Genomic DNA, 22,130 nt, shown 5'->3' with positions numbered 1-22,130 from the left:
AATTTGACGCTTTACCATGTTATAAGTCATTGATTTGAGCAAGACAATGAATAATTTAAAACTAACTGTTCAGACTCTATACAGTGTGTTTTGCACACATAAAGAGAAAGTGACATTATCAAAATAAAGACATTCTGCTAGCACCTTCTTCTCAAGCTTGTCTTTTAAACTCTGAATGGATCTAGATACAATTGATGACTTTGTGCACACTGTCCTGCATAATGGGCTCTGAAGTTGGTTAGGCTTTTCTCATGCCTTCTGATGGTTTGATGATCTCCTGGCAAACGTTCCTGGGTTGCTTATCCTGCCACAGGCACTGAAAAGGAGACAGGTTGTCTGTTACACCAGTCAGATTCTAGTGAGTTTATTGAGAAGGGAGAAATCTAGCTGCTGATTTGTAGAAACATGCCATTCAGCAGTTCACAGACTGTGGTAGGGATAGCTAATGGCACAGATTTTGCTGGTCGGTTCTCATGCTTTGCCAGGTTGAAGGGAAATCTCTGATGACTTGCTGAGTAAGAGAAAAAGCCTATAAATCAGTAAAAGCCTTTTCAAATCTCCTTAAACACTGAAAAACTTTAATTAGCCCCATTCTATGTGGCTTCATGCCCTACAAGACAAATGAGGGCCACACATATTAGGAGACTGCCTGTGAGGATAATGGCCTTGTTTTCTCCTGTGCATGATATAAACTTGCAGCATCTCTCCAGCCTGGGCACTGCAGGTCCTTCTGTTTAATATGATTGCTGTTAACTCCCCCACACAGCAGCAGCAAGATTTTCTAAAATGCAGACACAAAAGTGATCTTACACAGTAATTTCTTTGAATGTTTGACTCTTCCTGGAGAGTCATTGCACTCGGACAAAACACACACAGTTCTGCTTGCCACTACTGTACATTGTCTGCATCTGATAACTTACCAAATGATAGCAAAAAAAACACACAAAAACAAAACCCAAACCAAGAGCTCAATTACATTGACCTAAAAACTCTCCCACTAGGTAGTTCTTGCATTAAGATGCGGCTTTGCAAAAGTAATTCCTGCTGTGTTATAATGTCCTTTTTTTTTTTTTTTTTAAAGTTTCCCACTTGTCAGGCAACAGCCATGATGTGAATACTGGAACATTATGAAAATGAATTCATAAACCAAGTCTATCTGCCGGAGTGTTCTTGCTAAATGCTGCAGTGAGTGAGAAACTCAGCATGTGGCCAACCAAAACTGCATTGTGAAATAAAGTAAGAAAAAAATAGCTAGGGAATGAGGGAGAAAACATTTGTGACGTATATTTAATGATCATGCAGTTACATACATGTAAACTCCCTGAGGCCAAAAAGAGTCTTCCAGTTCAAATCAGTAACTTGGCTGGTAAAGGCAAGACAAAAGAATTAACTTCAGTTCTTCAGAAGTCTTCAGTTGGTTGGACTGGGTGATCTTGTAGGTCTTTTCCAACCTAGCTAATTCTATGATTCTATGATTCTATGATGATTCTATGATTCTGTGGATTCTGCACAACATGATGAGAGTGGGCCTCTGAAACATGCAGTCCTGGAATTTTTTCATTTGGTGCGTCTATTGCCAACATCCATGACTACTACAGCAGTGCAAAAGTAGGAAAGGTAAGATCATGGAATCACAAAATAGGGTTCATTTCACCAAGCCCTGCTCCATCAGAGCCACTAAGAGCAGGGAGTATAGGCCCATGTTAAGCCACCTTCTGAAGATTCCCAAGGAGGAATCTCCACATTCTCTGAGCAACCTGTGACAGCGCTCCAGCATCTGGCACAGCCCAGAAGTGCTTCCCTGTGTTTAAGAGCCCCTGTGTTCCAGTTTGTGCCCATCACTTCCTGTCCTGGCACTGGGCACCACTAGAAAGAGCCTGGCTCTTCCTTCATTGCACCCTCTCTTCAGGTATTTTTAGACATCAATGAGATCCCTCCTGAGCCTTTATTTTCCAGGCTGAACAGTCCTCACTCTCCCAGTCATTCCTTGGAGAGGTGCTCCAGTCACTAATGACAGTCTCACTTTTGTTTCCTGAAGACTCTTTGGAGGGCTAGCAACATAGTGCTGTCACTAGCTGATTTTCTCAGTAAAGCTAATGAAGCTAAACCTACAAGCTAACTGTAGCGCGTGCCATTTCCATAGGCATAAAGAAATGGGGTCATGGTCATTGTAAAGATCAGCACTTTGAATCAAACAGCAGACTGTCAAATTTCAGCTGAGATCAAAGAACAAGGACTGTTGTGCTTGTGTTACAGTGTTCATGCAGATTAGGGAATAACCACTATATTTAATGGACATTCTTAACTCAGTTTTGTTGCCCACAAAGAAAAAAAAAAAATCAATCTTTCTTTTCTAGACATTCATTTTGTCTAGAAGGAACGTGTAAGGAGCACTGTTAAACCCTTTCACAGTGTATTTCCCAGCTAGAACTCTGCAGTATGCTGCTTCAGCCTGTCCCTACATCTCTGCATGCAGGATACAAGAGTTAGTGTCATCTGCTATCCATCAGACTGTCCTACCTTTTTGGCAGGAACATGGTGCCTCAAGTAGGAAAGAAACTTTCAGAGTATGTGACATTGTACATCCCCAAAGTTTTACAAAACCACTATGCTATGTGACCCAACTGCAAGTCTTATTAATGACTTTAAATACATGCCACACTCCTCTGCTACCAGTGTTTTTTGTTTGTTTTTCTTTTTTGTTGTTGTTTTTACACACACAGTGATCTGCCAGAGAAGAGGCAAACTGTAGAAGCATCTATTTCTCTTCTCTGTTACTGCACATGAGGTCAGGCTCATCACCCCTGCACCTTCGAGAGATGGGCAGAGATCCCATTTTGTGTGTGATAATCACACACCACCAGGTTGCTCCAATTAATTCTATCACTCATCAGTTAGTGACAAATCAAAGAGCACAAGTATCTTCATCCTTTGCGTAATGACCACTAGCCCTTTCCTGGTTGGTGCTGGTACTCCATCAAAGATGGAGAACATGCCTGGACTGCCTGTCCTGGGTCTCATTAATTTGATTTTGTTCAACTTGGTATTCTAAAATGGGTCAGAACGCCCACAAATAATAGCTGTTTTACATTTCCAAAGTGAATCTTTATCTTTAACTAGACCTTCAGGGTACCTCTTTTATTTGTCTATTCAATAGGTACCTTGCTGACTAGAGAGACTTTTTTGTCTTCATATTAATTCTAATCACAATTTCATAAGTGACGTTACTATATTCTAAAAAGTAGAATTGTCAATTTTAAATATTTTTAATGTCCACTGGCGTAATTTTTAGTATACAGTACTTATGATCTTTCATTTAGGATCAAGCTAAGAGCCCTGATGAGAATGACTTAACATCGTTAAATGTATTTTGCATTGAGGGCAGAGATGAGGTCATTAGAACAGCATAAACTAATCCAAGAACTCAGAAGTGAGAGGAAAACACTCACAGTGACCTTTCACTTCATACAATAATTTATCTAAAACAAGTGTTCCTTTAATTCACTTTATAATGGTAATCACAGGAAAAGACCGGGCAGCTCTTGGAGGTTTATCTGCAGTAATTAAACATTTTCTTCTCCAGAACTTCTTTTTCCATTGATCAGGACAGAAGTGCAATTCACTCAGCTGGGAAAACACTTCTAGAAGGTCAAAAAATAAACCCATGCCATTTCCTTCACCTACTATTAAAGATATAATCAAACTACCCATGAACATTCATACTGTATATCATTGAACATGAATGGGCTCAATGACCTGTACAGAGCAAGGGTATTGAGCAACCTATTAGACATGCTGACGAAAATACAATATTTGGGTCATATTATACAGCATAAAAATAATGATTTCAGAGTTACGCTAAAAGACACAGCTTACTTAAAACTACAGACAACTTTTATTCCTCACGAGTCATTTTCCTAAGAGAGTAGGATAAATATATTTTTGTTTCAGGTTACTATTCTATTTAAATGAAGTTTTGAAGTTTGTCCTATAGCATTATATAGTCTCTAGCTGTACTTGGAACCTAAAACCAAGAGTGTATTCAACAAATATTGTGGATTTTTTTTGTTTAAGTTTGTCTTTTTTTTTTTTTTCTATTCAATAACAGGTTTTAAGTATTAAAACCCCCCAGTAGAGCTTTATGTTTTTTCTTTCATAATGTATTTGCAGATTAAACAGCAATCTGATATCAGGAGAAACACAGTTTTCTCATCATTTACATCAGAAACATTACTAGGAAAAAGATGAACAAAAGGAAGCCAAAAAAAGATTTTCCATAATAATTAGGCTCAGATTAGGTTTGGGATATAAATAGACCCCACTATATGTGAATTTTACTCTTAAGGAACTCCTTCATGCCAATATATTTCAACCTTTACCAAATCTGACTGCTAAAGGACATACTTGAATGAATGAAAGCAAAACAGGAAATCTCATTAAATGCTGCCAGCAGCTTCAAATCATTATGAATTTTTCAACATAGTATCCAATAATTATATTAGTTCCCCAATAATGTAGTTAAATGTCTCTCATTACAACTAATTGAGAAAGTACAACAGATTACCCAGTCTCACTGTTTTATGAAAAGAAAATGACATTTGGTCAGCTCTGCTAACAGTTGACTGCATTGGTGTGCAAGAACAGTCACAAGAATGTCAGCACTGACCTTTCTGTGGGTCAGAATATTTTGTATAATCCCTTTCTTGGATACTTCTTCCTTCGTAAACTTCCAAACCAACCTACAGAAAACTGTGTGAAGCTTTATATCCACAATATGTCTCTGATTACAATCATAAATATTTCTAGCTAGGAAATCTGAATAAGTTGTTAACTTTTTGTAAGTGCTGAGCTTGGAAGCATTCCTGGTACTCCTGAGGCTTAAACTGTCTCTGACCTTAAGGTCCACAGTTCTGGGGACAGCTTTACACAAAAGTCTCTCTGGATATAACCTGCCACCAACAAGACAGTGCACAGTCTGAGCTGCAGTCTTTGCTGCTGGCAATGAGGAGCATGCTGGGGGAAATCCAGAGAAACCTTCCAGGATTCACAATCAGTCTGGTCCCCCTGCCACAAAGCAATAAAGTTCACATTATTACTGTTATTATTATTACTGCTGTTATCCAGCTAAGAACAGTCAGAGCTAGCAGAGCTACGTATAACTTAGTGCGTTTGGCTCCAAGCTAGTAAGACATCCCACACAGGCTGTACTGAGCCAGCTGGGGCAGAACTGCTCTTGAGGTCTGGGCAGTTGATGTCACAGCATCTGTATTGTGAAATCTCAAAACTGGAACAAGTAAACCTAATTTTGAGACACAGAATTAATGAATATTCAATTATGAACTCTGGTAAAGCCTCTGGGAGCTTATTTCTAAGAAAATTTTTAAAAAGCTGTAGCAATAAAGGAATGTGCATTTTTTAACGTGCCAGTGATATCCCTTTATGCAGAGGTTCCAAATTCATAATAATTGCTTAACATTGGATAACAGTGTGAAGATGTAACTTTAAAGGAGATTCAGCTTTTCACGGTAGCCTTTGGAGTCACGAGAGAGACACAGAAGGTCTGAAGCCAGAAACAGTAAGCAATTGCTGTTCTGTCCCTTGTGTGCGACCCATATGCTTTTGAGACCTCAGAGTTGGAGGCTGTAGGGGGCATAATTTTGCTATTGCTGTACTCACTCATGCCTGCAGGCAAGAGAGCAACGTGGTCACTGTGCTCGGCTGTTTGATGTATATGTCCCACTCTCCGTGTCCAGGGCAGAATGCACCCACAGTTCAATGCTGCAGAAGGGCTCTGTTGCTCCTGTCCAAAAGAGAAGCTACAACTGCTGGGCAGAATAATAATGTGGAAGACACAGGAAGACTCTGTGCAGCCAAGCCCTAACACACCATAACATTTTATGGACTTAGCAAAAAACCTAGAAAATTTTCCTGCATGTTTAAAAGAGGCTTCCATCTAATAAGAACAAGGCTACAATAATACAATGCTCACAGCAATATCAATAACAATAATAATTATAAAGGAGACAGTTCTGTAATAAATATTATGATGATTTGTTTTCTAGAACTTTGCCATGGCCATTTCAGACCAGTGTCTTTAAATATTATGAAGACAGCAAACATCATCATGGATTTTTTCTTTTAACTTACGTCTTTTCAAATATTTATGGTTCAAATTAACATCAGAGACAAAATACGCATAGAAAGGATAGCATAGGGAACACTTACAACACATTTGAGAAGTGCTGCATGGGGTGAGGTACAATTATTAGGAGAGGCAAGACATGATGTTATGAAAGTGATCTCACTGTGAGAAAAAAAGTACTCTGCAAAATATGTAAAGGGACTAATTTGGTGTCATATTCCTTTCTTTTAATTAACATTCAATTCTGCTCTGATAGCAATTTTTCTGAGTTGCAAATAGCCTACTTGGAACAACAAATTTGTTTAAAAAGATGGATATTGGGAATGGATAAGAGAGAACTGCAGTGAGACAAGAAATTCTCATTGTGCCATGTCTACCTGTTCAGGAATCATTATCTTCCATCCCAGCTGCTTTCTTACAGACACCACTTGCTTAATATCAAGTGTAAAGTTTTCACCATGCGATAACCTTTCCCCTCAGAAACTTAAACCCAGGGACGGCTTTTCACTGACTGGCAGAATAGATTATTCAAAGTACTTCTTTTGTGACTGGACCCAACATACAAATTTTACAGAGAGATTAAGAGAAAGCAACCATTATTTAAAGGTCAGCTTTGGAGAAAATTAATGAATACGTTTAAGAGTCCTGAAAATCATTTAAGGTAAACCTCTACAGAAAAGATGAAGAGTTAGAGCTAAGGAATGAATACAGTAAAGATCCAGTACTGAACACAAAAGCTTACTGGGTCCCCTAGCAGACATTTTGAATAATTCAATCTATTTGTAGCCCTTCAAATGACAAAAATCACCTTTCAGAGTGACAGTGCCTGTGTCTGCATACACATGTGTATGTTTCTGGGGAGGAAACAAAGCTTCAGACAACAGAATTGAGATTAATTTGTTTTGCTCTCTTTAATTTGGCATTTTATAAGGGGGGCAGACAGCACCCAAGGGGCAGAACAGAACCTGCAACCCTTAAAATTTCTAATAATTAAAAAAAAAATGTAAATTCTCCTTATCATGAAAACAACAGTGATTTAAGTGCCTGCAAATAGAATTATTTGTCAACAGTTGCACACTCTCATAGAATGAAAACCCAATTCAACACTATTCTCAAGGAAACCGTATCCTTTTCTTTAAAGGAAAGATGGGAATAAAAATGAGTACTGTACAGACTGATAAAGGGAGCTATTGCTTTCCAATAAGGTAAATGGCACAATCCTGATCCCAGAGTAATTTGGCATAAAACTGGTTTTCCTGGTAACATGAAAAGGACATTGTGTGTGGAGTCTCTTCCTGTTGATTCATTCCCTCTTTTCAGGCTCCAGCGCTGCTGGAACAGATTGTCTCCTCCTCGTGCGCAAACCCAAGCGACATCTGATTCACCCACTGGCAGCTGTTCAAGCCTATCTGGACAAGCAGGCCTCCATGAACTGGGGACTGCAGTTTTTTCCACAGTGTTTATCAGCTGTTTTCATGCTGTTGAAACGATCTTGGCAATATCACTCACAGTAATCCCTCACCCCTCTGTGCCAATGTTGTTTTGAAACATAGCTCTCCTTGTTTCTAGGTGTGTTATCTCAAAAGACTCATGCCTAGGAAGGCTGTGCAAATGTTCACTTAAACTGCACTCCTCCAATGATTCAGATGGTATGCAAAAATCAATGCTCTGTTAAAACTAATATAATTTTTTAAAATGCAATTAAGTTAACAAGCTGCCTATCATTTAAATCCCTGAACGGCTAAGAGCCTGCACATGGCAAAACACTTCATACGTTACTTAAATACTTCTACTCTGAGCCCTAGTCATATCTGCAAATATCAGAAGCCACTTTGGAGGTTCAGTTATCCAATGAAACTCAGTATGTTAAATTTATGTAAGTAAGACAAACCAAATGCTTGTGCTTGGACTGACAGTCTGTGGTAATAGAAAAGTATTTTGTATACATGAGGGGAGGAATTTAACTAATTTGTACCTACAGTCATACTCAAGAATTGGATAAAAAAAGATGGCAAATGAAACAAGTTATAATAGCCTTAAAATACCTATCTTACAACTTATTCTCTGGGGGAAGAAAAGGATCCAGTCCATAGGAACAAATCCATACCTATATAAAACCCTCAGCACATGGAATGCTGTTTTGTGTTATGAATTAGATGCTATCCAGCGAAGCTTTCTAACCGAGGATGAAAATACAGCCTGTTCTAAGCATTTACTAAAGTATCTATCTATTTGGTACACGTGCGTCTGTTCTTCAAAGCTGCCCTGAAACACAGCAACAAACAAGATATAAGCAAGCTTAAACAGTACCAGACAAACCCATTCAAAACTACAAAGGTTGGATAAAAAAAATATCACCATGGGTCAGTGCAGTGTTAGCAGCGGAGGAAAGACTTGATGTGGCTACACTGACAGATATCCATGCTCAAGACACATCAAAACATACCTTCACAATTCAGTGGTTTGTGTACGAGATGACCAAAGCCAAACAGTGTAACTTGAGTAAGATTTCTCTAGCTGCTCATGAAACTTCACATTAACCATCTTTTTGATCACATTAGTGGTGCAGAAAGTCCAGCCTTCAAAGTAGAAAACGCTTACTGATTAAACAGAAATTAAGCAGTACATACATAAGCTCTCCTAAAAACCCTTTATCATATTAAAATAGTCATTTAAGGATCAGTGAAACAAGGAGAAAGGTAGTGGCAATGTTCTAGTCAGAGGAGGAGTTCAGCAGTAATATTCTATTTATTTTTCCAATAAGCAATAATTTATTGCCAAGATTAAACAACAGGCAGAAAATAAAACTTTTACCTAACAGGAAAATTCTCTTAACCATTAAAACATGATGTACTGTTATTTATCAGATTTATACTCCAAAGAGACATATCAAAAGATTTCTCCTACTATCAGTCATTAAGGGTAGATCAACCAGTTTCTCCAGCCTTTGAGAAGATGTGTCTGGGGCTCTGATGCTAAGCAGCTGAAGAAAGCTCTCCACCCAAAACACACCTTTCCCAGAGTACAGGTCTTGTGCACTTTGTTGCATTTTCAAAGAGCCCAGTTGTCATATTACAAATGAAGCCTCATTGTCCCATATCCAATTAGGTAGTCACTTAATTAACATTGCTTAATTAATATTAGTAGAATCACAGAATTAGCTAGGTTGGAAAAGACCTACAAGATCATCCAATCCAACCATCCACCTACAACCAATAACCCCACTAAAACATGTCTCTCAACACTATATCTAAATGTTTCTTGAACACCTCCAGGGACAGTGACTCAACCACCTCCCTAGCTGTATATCTTGACAGTTTGTATTGACTAGCCCCTAGATATAACCTGACTGCAGAAACTTCCCTAATTTTCTACCTGAACTCTCCATTTAGAATAGAGCTGAAGCTCTCCAAAACCATAAAAATCCAAATGAGAAAATCTCATTTAGTAAGCTGTGCAATACTTCAGGTAAGTCTAAGTGCCAAGACACTAAAATTACAGGGAACATATAATTTTAGCTACTTGGAGGAAAGCATCTTATAAGCCAAAACAAAACAGGGAAGGTTGCAGGTGGTCATACATAACTAATGGGAGAAACACATTGAAATGTTGAGGAGAGCAAGGAAAACTCATCAGAATCACCTGAAGAAATGGTGCCAGAAGACACCCTCTCCTTATCAAATCCTCATATGATATTGTATCTCTTGTGCAAGAATACAACAACGTAATTGAATCAGTACATGCTTCAGTAACAGCCTGGACCCAATCTGTGCTTTGTGCAGGATTTGACGTGCACAAAGAGCAGAGCAAAGAAAATGGACTGCCTACAACCTTGAGTACTGTGTTCAAGTTTGGGGCCCCTCAGTACAAGAAAGACATGGAGGCCCTGGCGCATGTTCAGAGAAGGGCAACAAAGCTGGTGAGTGGTCTGGAGCACAAGACACATGAGGAGCAGCTGAGGGAGCTGGAATTATCTAATCTGGAGAATAGGAGGCACAGGGGAGACCCTATCACTCTCCACAACTACCTGAAGGGAGGTTGTGGCAAGGTGGGTGTTGGCCTCTTGCCCTGTGCAACTAGTGATAAGACTAGAGGGAATGAACTGAAGTCGTGCTAGGGGAAATTCAGGCTGGATGTTAAGAAATACTTCTCCGAAAGAGTGGTCACATGCTGGAACGGGCTGCTCAGGGGAGTGGTGGAGTCACTGCCCCTGGAGGTGTTCAAGAAACATTTACATGTTTTAGTGGGACATACTGATCATAGGTGGAGAGTTGAACTGGATGATCTTGGAGGTCTTTTCCAACCTTGGTGATTCTACACAATCTGATAGAAAGACCTTTACAAGTTAATAATCTTCAGAGTTTAACTCTACGCTTGTTTGAATTTCTTATATGTTAGTGATAGAAAAATAGATTGCCCTGTCGTGCATTCAAATAAAGGGATTTATTTCACCATTTGATATTCAAGATCTGACTGCATGCTTTCATATGCTCCTTAATGTGGCTGTTAATGCTATTCCAAGTAGTTAATAAGTGAGTAAGCATCACTAGAGAATATTTACAAGTCTAATTACAGTATGTGTGCACAAGGTTGAATATCAATAGCACAATACATATCTTGAGATTGTGAACTATACTCCACCAGTTTTTGGTAACAAAATATCCTTTATTTGAGCTTTCACTCAGAGTCAACCTGTCTGCCAGTAACTTAGACCTTAGTCAAGATGAGGTTCAGGGAAGCGGTATAGCAATTAGCAAGTACAAAAGGTAGTTCCGTGATAAGAGCTTTCCTGCTGAGTTATATAGTGGCAGTATGGAATTCAAAATGTTTTTGTTTAATACTTGATCCTATTAACATTCTCTGCTGAATTCTCTTTATGGAAAGAAAAATTATTTTGTTTAGTGGCTGATACAATTAAGAAATGCCTAATGCCAAAATAGAGGATTCAAGTAATTTTTTAAATGAGAACACTGCAAAAAATAAAATCAGAATCACACTAAGAAACATGCTGTTTCCTCAATGTCTTATGCAAAGCAAAGTTCTCATAGAATTGCTCAGGTTGGAAAAGACCTTCAAGATCTCCAAGTCCAACTGCAACCTAACCATACTACCCTAACAACCCACCACTAAATCATGTCCCTGAGCACCACATCCAAATGGTTTTTAAACACATTCAGGGATAGTGACTCAGCCACCTCCCTGGGGAGCCTATTCCAGTGCTTAACAACCCTTTCTGTGAAGAAAAGTTTCTCCTGATACCCAACCTAAACCTCCCCTGATGCAACTTGAGGCAATTTTCCCTTGTCCTGTCACCAGTGAGAAGAGACCAACCCCGCTCTCACTGCAATCACCTTTCAGGTCTTTGAAGAGAGCAATGAGGTCTCCCCTCAGCCTCCTCTTCCCCAGACTAAACAGCCCCAGTTCCTTTAGTCTCTTTTCATAGGGCATATTCTCCACGCCCTTCACCAGCCTTGTTGCCCTTCTTTGGACCTGCTCCAGCACCTCAATGTCCTTTCTGTACTGAGGTGCCCAAAACTGAACACAGTACTCGAGGTGGGGCCTCACCAGTACCGAGTACAGGGGCAGGATTACTTCCCTAGTCCTGCTCACCACATCATTCCTGATACAAGCCAAGATGCCACTGGCCTTCTTGGCCACCTGGGCACACTGCTGGCTCACATTCAGCCAACTTTCCATCAGCACACCAAGGTCCCTTTCCGTCAGGCAGCTTTCCAGCCACTCCTCCCCAGGCCTGTAGGGTTGCCTGGGGATGTTGTGACCAAAATGCAGGACCCAACACTTGGCCCTATTGAAATTCATACAGTTTACCTTGGCTCATCAATCCATTCTATTCTCACATTATTATTTCTTCTTGTGAACTAATATGCTAAACAAACTGAATATTTGTAGTATGCCATTTCTCATAGTTGTGGCCCTATTGTTCCACAGGGACTCCTATGGACAGGTGTAATAAATATAAGTAAATTAGCCAGAGAGACAACTTATTCTGTCCTTAGTTACATGCAGCTGTTTGGTCACAGTGCATAATTAGCATACAAAAATAACTTTGTCAGGTTTTTTAATCTATATTTTTGCCATAAATATAAGCTGAATCGACAGGTTGGATTAGGTTTTACATAAGAAGAATAAATAGAAGAGCTAGTCTTTAAATGCAGAAGAATTATTTTCCTGTTTATTCTTCAACAGCCACTACAATCTACCTTGTAATACAAATGTCCTCTGTATATCCTATAAAGGACATACAAACCATTTCCTTCAATTAGCGAAGTTAAGATGATAAACAGCAAGAGTTTTAAGTTACCATTTATGCCAAATGGATATCGTTATTTTATTAGAGTTTATCATAGTAGAACTTCATTTTATGACATAAATGTAATTTGACCGCCTTCTGAAATCTTTTTAAAATGAATATTCACTGTCTAGGATGCTATGAAGTATGTTTGTTTTTATCACTACTGGAGCACTGCATTAGAACCTCTACAAAAGCAGAACTTCTCTGTTAGCTCATGTTTCCTTATAAAGACAACCATATGAATAAATTAAGAAGTTTTTCAAAGTGGAAACTGAAGTTCTAGCTCCTACTACAAATTAAATCACTCTGTAATATGCTTTAAAAATAAAACAATCTAACATCTTCTGTGGCATGAAGTTAAACAGAAATCAAGGAGATGGTCACATGCACACATTTTTGTGTAAGCTCATGTACAGTCCCATTACTGTGAATTCAAGAACACTTAAGTCTATGTAGATACTTGTTAGCACTGCAAACCACTTCCAGCTTAGGGAAACTGGGAATGAAATAGTTTGTCTCTACTTCAGAGTAGTCCATAGCAGAAAAGGCTTTGCAAATTCAGAAGCAAGAACAGAATAGCGTGGAGATCACTACAGTAATATGAATTCAAAGGCTATCATTGAATAAAGAATTTATGACTGTGCATGTCTCCTCTACTGAGAGAACTGATTTCTTTAAATATGTAAAACATACAGGGAAGTGTAATGCCATAATGTGATGGAAAGTACAGCAATAATAGCAGAGTGGCAAAATCCTGGACTACAGCAAATAACAACAAGCAGCAGCCATGGACATAGAAATAAAGGAAGAAAAACTGCTAACCTTTGGAAGGCCTCAGGTAGGCAGGGATCTCCACTGAAATACCCTCACCTCCACTGCCAACCCTTACACGAGATCTGGGAAGGGGTGGATCCTGGCTCCATTGCATGCACCTGAGCTCCCCTGGGTTGGCCCTGCCTTCCCACCAGCTGCTCAATCACTGTTTCAGGCCATGATTTAGCATTTCCACTACACTAAGGAATGCAGCCTCTGCTGAATCAGAGCCAATATGTTTTATCTAACCAATGTTACTTAACAGAAGTTAATAAATTAGCAATAAATTGGCTGGAGATGAAAATTGTTGCCCATAACTGTCAGCTCAGTACTCTTTCAAGTGATTACAAAACTGGTGTTTTGTCTCAGAGGAAATAGCGGGCTCTGTCAGGAACAGACCACCAGGTGCAGGGAGAAGAGTGGCAAGAGAAGGGCAGAGGGGATGGACGGTGGTGGTGCTCTGTCCCAGCCCCAACTGCTTTAGCATGCCTAATACAACTGTTCAGCATAAACACTACGCTGCTAACAATATAGCAGAGCAGATAAGAATAGAGCAGGAGCAAGCATGAGAACTGGCTTATGGCTGATGAACTGGGGATTAAAACTGTACCGTGTGAGTGGAGTATCATTGTTAGGGTAGGGATGATTACCCATGAGCATAGTATTTACATAGTAAGACAGGTGAGTGGGAGGAAGTAGGAGGGGGACAGGATGCCTGGTTTCCTAATGATGTTGTTGCTCAGCATGTTGTGATAAAGCAGTGGTTTGCTAAGTAAAGCCTGCAAAATGACTACCCACAGGTCCCTAGAACCATTCTGCCATGGTGATGTACTAACAATGCCACAGCAAATTATCTTTTTCATAGGACATGATATAGAATAATTTAGTATTGCAAAACAAGACAGTTTATATAATAATCTGTCATATGAAAGGTTCCACTGCTTGCCATGCTAGCACAGGTTGAACTCCAAAGAGTTTTTGGCAGCTTTGAATGTTACCTGTTTTTTTTTTTTGTTTGTTTGTTTGTTTTTTGTTTTTTTTTTATCACTGCACCTTTCTTGATATTAGTGTCTGTTGTACTGGACTTCACCCATGGCTCTGTTTTCCCCCAAATTCATTACTTCCATTACCTGTGCTCACATAACTTACCTTGTGCTGGCAGGAGGCGAAGAATATACAGCTTCCTCCTCGTGAGGTAGTCAATAGTGCTTCAAAGATAAGCCAGGCACCAAAGGGCTGTAAATAAATGTCACTTCTGTCTTCAAAAGCCCTCCATATGTGACATGTGCAATGCTTTTAGTCTCATTTGACCTGACCCAAGGGAAAGATGTCAGGAAGCCTCAGCTGAATCAGAGCTTCTGAGGCTAGAGCTTCACTGGAGAATTACCACCTTATGCCTTACTGCTGTTCTTTAACAAACGCTAAAACCTTAGGCTTCATTAAGATGTTATACACATGAACTCTCAAATGAATGATTGTCAAAAGATGAACACATCTTAGTTTAAAAGGAGACAATGCAAGATTTACCCTAAAGCAGCACATACAATTTTATGACAGTTATTCTTTTTCTTCCTTCCTTCCTAGACAAAATTAGCTCACAAGTCTTCATAGAAACACTGTAGATTATATTTTGGGATGGTTATATTTCTAACAGAGTATTTGCGTTACATAGATTTAATGAAACACTAAGCAAGAACCTCCACAAAGGCAGAGAATAGTGACAGCTAGTAGAAGGGCTCTGCAGCCAGCAGTTTCAACACAGCATGTGCACAGGGTGAGAGAGGCAGCTCTTTACAGAACAAAAGCTTACATTCACTCTTATGAAGAAAAGGATAGGCAAGGGAAATGCTTCAGCCAATGCTACCTATCAGAGTAAAACACTGATTAAAACATTATTTTCTATCAAAAATTCTTTTTATTGGTAATTATCAAATACTTCATCTATGGTGAGATATAAAGATATGAAAAAATAATTATCTTGACGAAAGAACAACAAAAGAGGAACACAAGAAAAGTATACCCTTATCAGTGTTCTCTGGCCATAAACTCAAAACTACAAATTCTTTCCAGTATATATTTTGAAGATTTCTTCACTATTTTTTAGAAATACCATGTGTGTATCATCTTGCAAGTTCAAGCTTGTGTGGTTTTTGATAAAGTCCAGAGGTAAGTCACTTTCCAGAGGTACAGAACTGGTGGTCAGTGGAGCAGTACCTGTGCGCAGAAGAGCACAATTTTATTCCTAAGAATAGGAATAAAATGGTCCTTAATTTTCTTGTCTCTGTCAGAACTCAGTGACATTTAATTGCGTCAGCTTGAGCAAGACAAGGGATATAATAAAGAGGAGACAAGAGCAACAAAAAAATCATAATACCTAATTTGTAAAAATGGCTTATCCTCCCTTGTAAAAAAGTAATGGAGATCTCATAGTGGCACTCAAAAATGTGGTCTGGGTAAGGAGTAAATTACAAGAAACACTAGATGTCTGACAGTAACTTTGGTGACGGAAGCCCCAGTTGAAATAAAAAGAAAGTGAGAGAATATTCCTTGTTTCAGGAGAAAAGCCATGAGAGAAGTGGTCCTCAATTAAAAGCTGAAATTTTAAATGACTAGAATTGAATTCCTGAGGAACACCCTAATGAGAAAATGAATAGTTTTGAGGATATGCTACACAGATACTTCATCATAGCAACTAAGTCTGTATATATCTAAGTTGTTGAAAATTTATGGAGAGAATAAATATATATTTAAAACAAACAAAAACCAACCTATTTCTATTGTCATACATTTCTGAAGGAATAAAAATAATCAAAATACCCAGACTGCTGAAGCACAGAAAGAGAGTAGTAGAAGTCATTTTTAGAGAATGAACATCTGCACAGAGTTTTATTTTAAAATGTAGCGTCAATGTGAACCCCAAGAGCTTTCTTTGGCACCCAGACCCCAAGGCAATGCCTGGATTCTGCTCAAAGTTGGGAAACAGGATGCAGCATGAAGCTTACAGTTATGCAGTGGGAAGTGACATTTCCCTCATATTCTCAAGGGGAAAACAGATAGATTTGGAGCTTATGAGCAAAGCATTCTTTTTCCCCTTTCTATTTGTACACACAAGCTGTTAAGTATATAAACATGAAATGATTATTGCAGAATTATACAATAATGCAGACTGGAAGGCGGCTCAGAAGGTCTCCAGTTGAGGCTCCTACTCAAAAGAGGGTCAGCTTGAGATCAGATCAGGTGAATGAAGGTTTTCTCTTATAAGAATGGAGACTGCGTTTATGCAGTCATAGATACATATGTATCTATGAAAGCAAAAGAAACAAGATTTATATATATATAAAAATACTATATTTCATTGATATAGAGAGTTAGAAAAGCAGCTTCTTCAAACAGATTTGGTATCAAGTATTAAAAGACATATATTAGGTCTGTGACCTAAAACTACATAGTTCACTCCAAAGTAGCCTCCTATTTACTTCCACGGAAATTACAACAGATACGAAGAGCACAGTGACACTATTTGATAAAGCAAATTCTCAGCTACAAAACACAGGCATTACCATTAGCTATACATTTTTGCCAACAATGAATAAAAGCTTGCATGTCACAGTAGCTGGGATAGCACTGTTGCTGAAACACACCACACACAGCCTCAGAGAACGACAGAATTGTAGGGGGTTGAGAGAGACTCTAGAGATCAAGTCCAACTCCTCTGCTAAAGCAGGTTCTACCGGTATGCTCAACTGTTTAGTCTTTTTGGTCTTTTCCTGTGAGATTTCAAAACAGCAAAGCTGTAGTATGGTATTAGAAAACCATACTCTTCTCATTCTACATACTACATGAGCTGAATGTAATTTAATATTTGAAAAAACACCATTTTCTACCAACTGAACTAAATTTCTAGACTGTATTCAGATATCTGTACAAATACATATACTTGAAACAAGCTAATGGCACGACTAATTTTCCTTCATTTTTACCATATGTGGTAGAAACAAGAGGCTATTTTTTCTAAAGAAAATGAAAAATTTAAAAATATGTGCATGCTTCCATTTTTGAAATAAAGCCTGGGATACATTCATTTATTTTCCTTCACAGTCCTAGGTGACTTCAACAGTAAACTATTTGCACTCTACAGATCTGTTCAGCATATGTTCTAGAGGAAGCTGTTGTATTTTTTCCTTCCACGTGTTAGTTACATTTTGAGATTCTTAGACAATGAGATTTTAAATAATGAGGTAGTACTGACATGTTTACTGGTGAAAGTTATTAGAGTTTGATGTGCCACTTGATCTTGTGCTAACAATTAAAATATTAGAAATAAAATACTAAAATTAAAAATTACATGTCTAACCTGATCATTTTTCTAGAGATAATTTCTGATCATTGTTGTCCCTATTTTATTCAAATTCTTTAACAGGTTGTTCCTTTCTCTATCACAAATCTTGTAGAGCTAATTATGAGCATTTCTAAGGCTTTGCAAAGTAACTGTACCAAACAATAAAGTCTACCCGTACTGCCAAGAAGTATATCATAGGCTGGAGCCAAACCCTTGCTAGGTGTATTTAAGTTAGAATGAAGACTGACTTATTCTCGTACAGTTTTACCGTATATTAAAAAAATAACAATAATAGCCAAGAGCTCTAACTCATGAAGCAGTAGAAGGAACAGGACTTGAACTTTGTTGTGCTATGTCTACATGTAACTAGGCATAACTAAAGTAATAAATATTTAGCTTTAAAATCATCTAAAACTTCTACCCAAGAATCTAACTGCTCAAACAAGAACACGATTGATACTACTGAGAAAATCACTTAGTAATTCATTATTCCATGAAGTTATTTTCATTGTTATAAGATGAACACCTTCAGCATCCTCTCAGGCTCTAGTGACACTACATTTTACTCTACTGCAAAACTCCTCTCTTCTCTGAAGGTTAACAAGCAAGTGGGAAATTACTTCCGTCCTGGAGTCCTCTCAGAAAATACTTGAAACTATCATCTTTACTACAGTAGGGGAATCTAAATCAAGTGGGCCTACATGATTTCAGTGGTGGCAGCATGCCAAGGCAAGAAGAAATCTTTGAAAAGAGGACAGTCTCAGGCTATGGGGCAGAAGTGGAGTGGTTGGTCATAAATTTGTACTTAAGGTTGTTCAAAGAGCAACAACTAAGCAATGAATGAGTTTTGTGTACTCTTCTTTCTTTAGTAAGACACTATCTTTAGTTGAGACTCTAGACAGCATCAGAGACTAATGCTACACAGAACTCCAGCCTTCAGGAAATATGAAATAATAACAAGCCTGATATGTCTACATCAAACAAGCTTAGAATTCCTACCCAGTTATAGATGGCAAAATCTGACCAGATTATCAATGATAGCTAGAAAACGCGGCTCTAAAGATCTAGTTGTCAATTAAAATTATTAATGGAAAAACTTACTTACTCAGTCTAAAGGACTATTGCTACTTCTGCTAACTCATCTGATGATCCCAAGCCTTCATCATCATCTCTGTCTTGTCACAGTACAGAGAATTCACTCTTGTTCATGCTCTCACCTTGGTCAAACTCTGTTGGAAGTACTGAGCTGATACTCAGCTGGATTACAGGCCTTTGTCTGAACCCTTCTTTTTTTTTTCTTGGCTCAAAGCTTGCTTTCTGAGGTATCTTTTGTGATAAGACTCTAACTGACTTATTGAGGAGGCGAGTACTGGCTTTTGCCATATGGCAATCAACATCACCTTATGGACATTCAAAAGCATTTCCTTCTGAGCTGTTTGCCTCAGGAAGAGAGGGCTCAGGAGTGTTCACTAGTGGAAGATCTGGCCTGTGACCAAATAACTCCAGCTTGGTATGGGAGACTGGGGAATGATACCATCGTACCCTGTGAAAAACAGGAAGCAGGTGGGCACCTCCCTGCTCACTCTTGTCTGCTGGCAAGGACCGGAAGATAGGAACAATGGAGCTTCTGCTGAGATCCCAAAGCCAAAAGCTGACACTCCAAAGATCAACATCTGCACTACAAACAATGCTGGACCCATGGTGGTGACTCTTGCTTTCTACAAAGACTCCTTGCTTTTATTTCCTATCCCTTTTCTATCGCCTGCCTTCCCTTCCCCATCTCCCTAAGCAACTAGGATTTTGTAATAAACTGGTCGGGCTAACATTTGACCCGCTGTGTCTTAATCTCGCCATCGGGTATACATATATTAAAAGACCTCCCTCTCCCTCCTACAAATTGGAGCGAGACATCAGCATAGCTGACTCAGACTGTCCGAGTATATAAAGACATGAAAAACATTAACTATTAAAATATTAACAGAAAGATTTAATTAATTTCTTAATAAAGTATATTGTGTAGCAATATGTTCAAAATAAAACATCCAGCACTGAGTAAAGAAAGATCAGATATTTGTGACTGAAACAATGATACTTAAAATAAATACTAAGTATTGAAACAGGACTTACAGTTCAAAGAATTAAAAGAAAAACATCTCAAAGTCTTTCTTGTAACATAACTGTTATGGTCTAGGTTTTATAAATCCTTTTTCCTCAGCAGCTAATTAGTGTTTCATATTCCCCAAGGGTGTTAAGCACTCGCTAATGATTGTATCACGTAGCCTTTAAAATCTTCACAACAGACCGATGATTAAAGATTGAAGTTGTCTCTATATATTTTTCTTTCCAGATCACTGAAATTGGCTGGTTTTGAGTCAATTTACACTGTAGTCCCAACTCGCAAACTATCTCTAGTCAGAATTCCTATGGGCATCACCTCCCATCTATAGAAATAAAAGCTCTAACACTGATCAGGCAAAAGCTTTTCAGATCACAGTAATAAGGAATTTGTCTATAAGCCACAAATTACTACCCTTTATATCCTGGTTCTTCTTCAAGCTTTTTTGCTCCACTATGAGAATGAGGTTGTTTCTTCCAAACTCTATCCACCTGTTCAGTTACGTTGCAGAAAGAAAACTGATTTCTATCAGTAGTTCTCTCTGCAAATCTCATTTGGTACAAATGGTAAGATATTCACAGTAAAATCTGGTGGTAATGTTATACTGTAAAAGGGATACACTTTATATTTCCAGAAGAAACCAGCAGAAGCATGCAGCAGATTGGTGACATTAATTGCATTCAGCTGTAATTTTTTCTTTGTATAACTTCTAATCCCAGGTGCCTTGCTAGGATGCTACAGACTGCATTACCTTACCTGAAGGAATATAGGCAGCAAAGTGCCATTGGCTTCTTACAATACACTTCTATCATAAGATGGCAGATATAGTACATAAACTTTCAATAATATACTAAAACGTAAAATTATTAAATCAATATGTATACACTGTTTGCTACTGTCTTTACAGCATGAACCGGAAAAAAAATGGTCTTGCTGTACCATTATTTGTGACTGTATTTCTGGTGTGCTACTAGTTCATCACTACAGCTCTTTCAAAACAACATGATTTGGCAAGAACAAAATTAATAAAAATTTGATCAGGCATAAAATGACTGCATTTTTGGTTAAAGTGCAGAGTGGTGGCACAGTATAGGTATGGTATAGCTTTTGTTTTTATTCAGCTGTTTAGTATGCTGTAGGTATAAATGAGAGACTTAAACCAAACATCAACACTGAACCTTTTAGACGTTAATGTGATGATAGCTGTGTTATTATGAGTTTAATGATATCTAGTGCACACAAGAATACATAGGTGTCATGCTGGGAAACCAATGATCTGGCTCTCATTTTGACTGCAGGCAAAGAATATCTCATCAAAGCTATAAATTTCATGAGTCTGTTCCCAAATTTAAAACCCGTAAGGAAATGGCTTTCATGGTTCAACAGTTTTAAAGGGTTGCTCTTACTTGGCTTTGTAACAAGGAAATTAATAGTTCTTCTAAAACAAATCAGAATTATGCCATAGCTGCATGCATTTCCATGCTGTTGCCTTCAGCATTTTACTCCCTTTTCCAGATAGCATCACTGCAGAATTCACATTGAACGCACTGTGGGGAAACATTTATTACCTGCTATGATTTCACACTACAGTCTTAGATAGGTGAGAGAAGTTGTCTATTCATTGCTATGTAAAACTCGTTTTCTTTAGGTCATATGAAATAGAGCCTGTTTCTAATCAACCTTCACTTTCCAGAGAGTAAAACCTATCTAGCCTAATGTCAGGGAGAGTTAGTTTCTGCAGCGTGATGCAGAGCAACCAACACAGAGGTAGAAGGCTTATGGGACTGCAATAACAAAGAAGTAGAAAAGTGATGTAATTGTCTTTCATTGTATTCTGTTTTGCTTTAAAAATTCTGAATGCATAAACAGTGGTTCTCCTGAGAATGAATAATCATATTTAAATCATGTTCTTAACGTAGAAGTATGACAATGCTCTCTAATGAGCAGAAAACAAATATTGTGCTTGGATTAGCTGTTGTATATCACATTTCATGCCTGTAATGCACTATGATCAGCTCTGTTCAGGAGAAAAACCATAAATGAACACCACAAATCCAGCATAGCAATACATTTCAATATTTCATTAACAAAATACCAAGTATACTGTGAATCCTCATTTTAACCAGTAGGAAGACACACATACACACATACGTAGAAATAAAATACCAAGATATATTTCCTTTTATGGAGTATCCTTATAACTGCACAACATTTAAGATTCTGCTATTTCAGATGACTAGCATCTGTGTCAAAAGCAGCTTTGCTTTTTTAGCTAATGCCAAACATGTAGCACTCAAAACGGAAATCCTGCCTGTGTGACAAGAGCAATGGGGTATTATACTAAGGAAATCCATCTTAAATACTTGCAACCTACTGCACGTGTATCCATGACACAACATAACAAGCA

At 38.3% G+C, this 22,130-nt stretch overlaps 1 long non-coding RNA gene across 1 annotated transcript; it reads right to left on the bottom strand.

Moving 5' to 3' along the window:
- On the bottom strand, positions 3,501–13,317 carry LOC110394367. The gene is made up of 4 exons (XR_002435576.1): positions 13,278–13,317; positions 8,589–8,721; positions 5,677–5,800; positions 3,501–5,064 (listed from the first exon to the last, which is right to left on the bottom strand). It is a non-coding gene; the product is annotated as an uncharacterized LOC110394367 (long non-coding RNA).

Source organism: Numida meleagris, chromosome 2 (assembly GCF_002078875.1).
Source record: "Numida meleagris isolate 19003 breed g44 Domestic line chromosome 2, NumMel1.0, whole genome shotgun sequence".
Classification (NCBI taxonomy): Eukaryota; Metazoa; Chordata; class Aves; order Galliformes; family Numididae; genus Numida; species Numida meleagris.
This window is presented reverse-complemented; position numbering and strand designations above follow the sequence as displayed.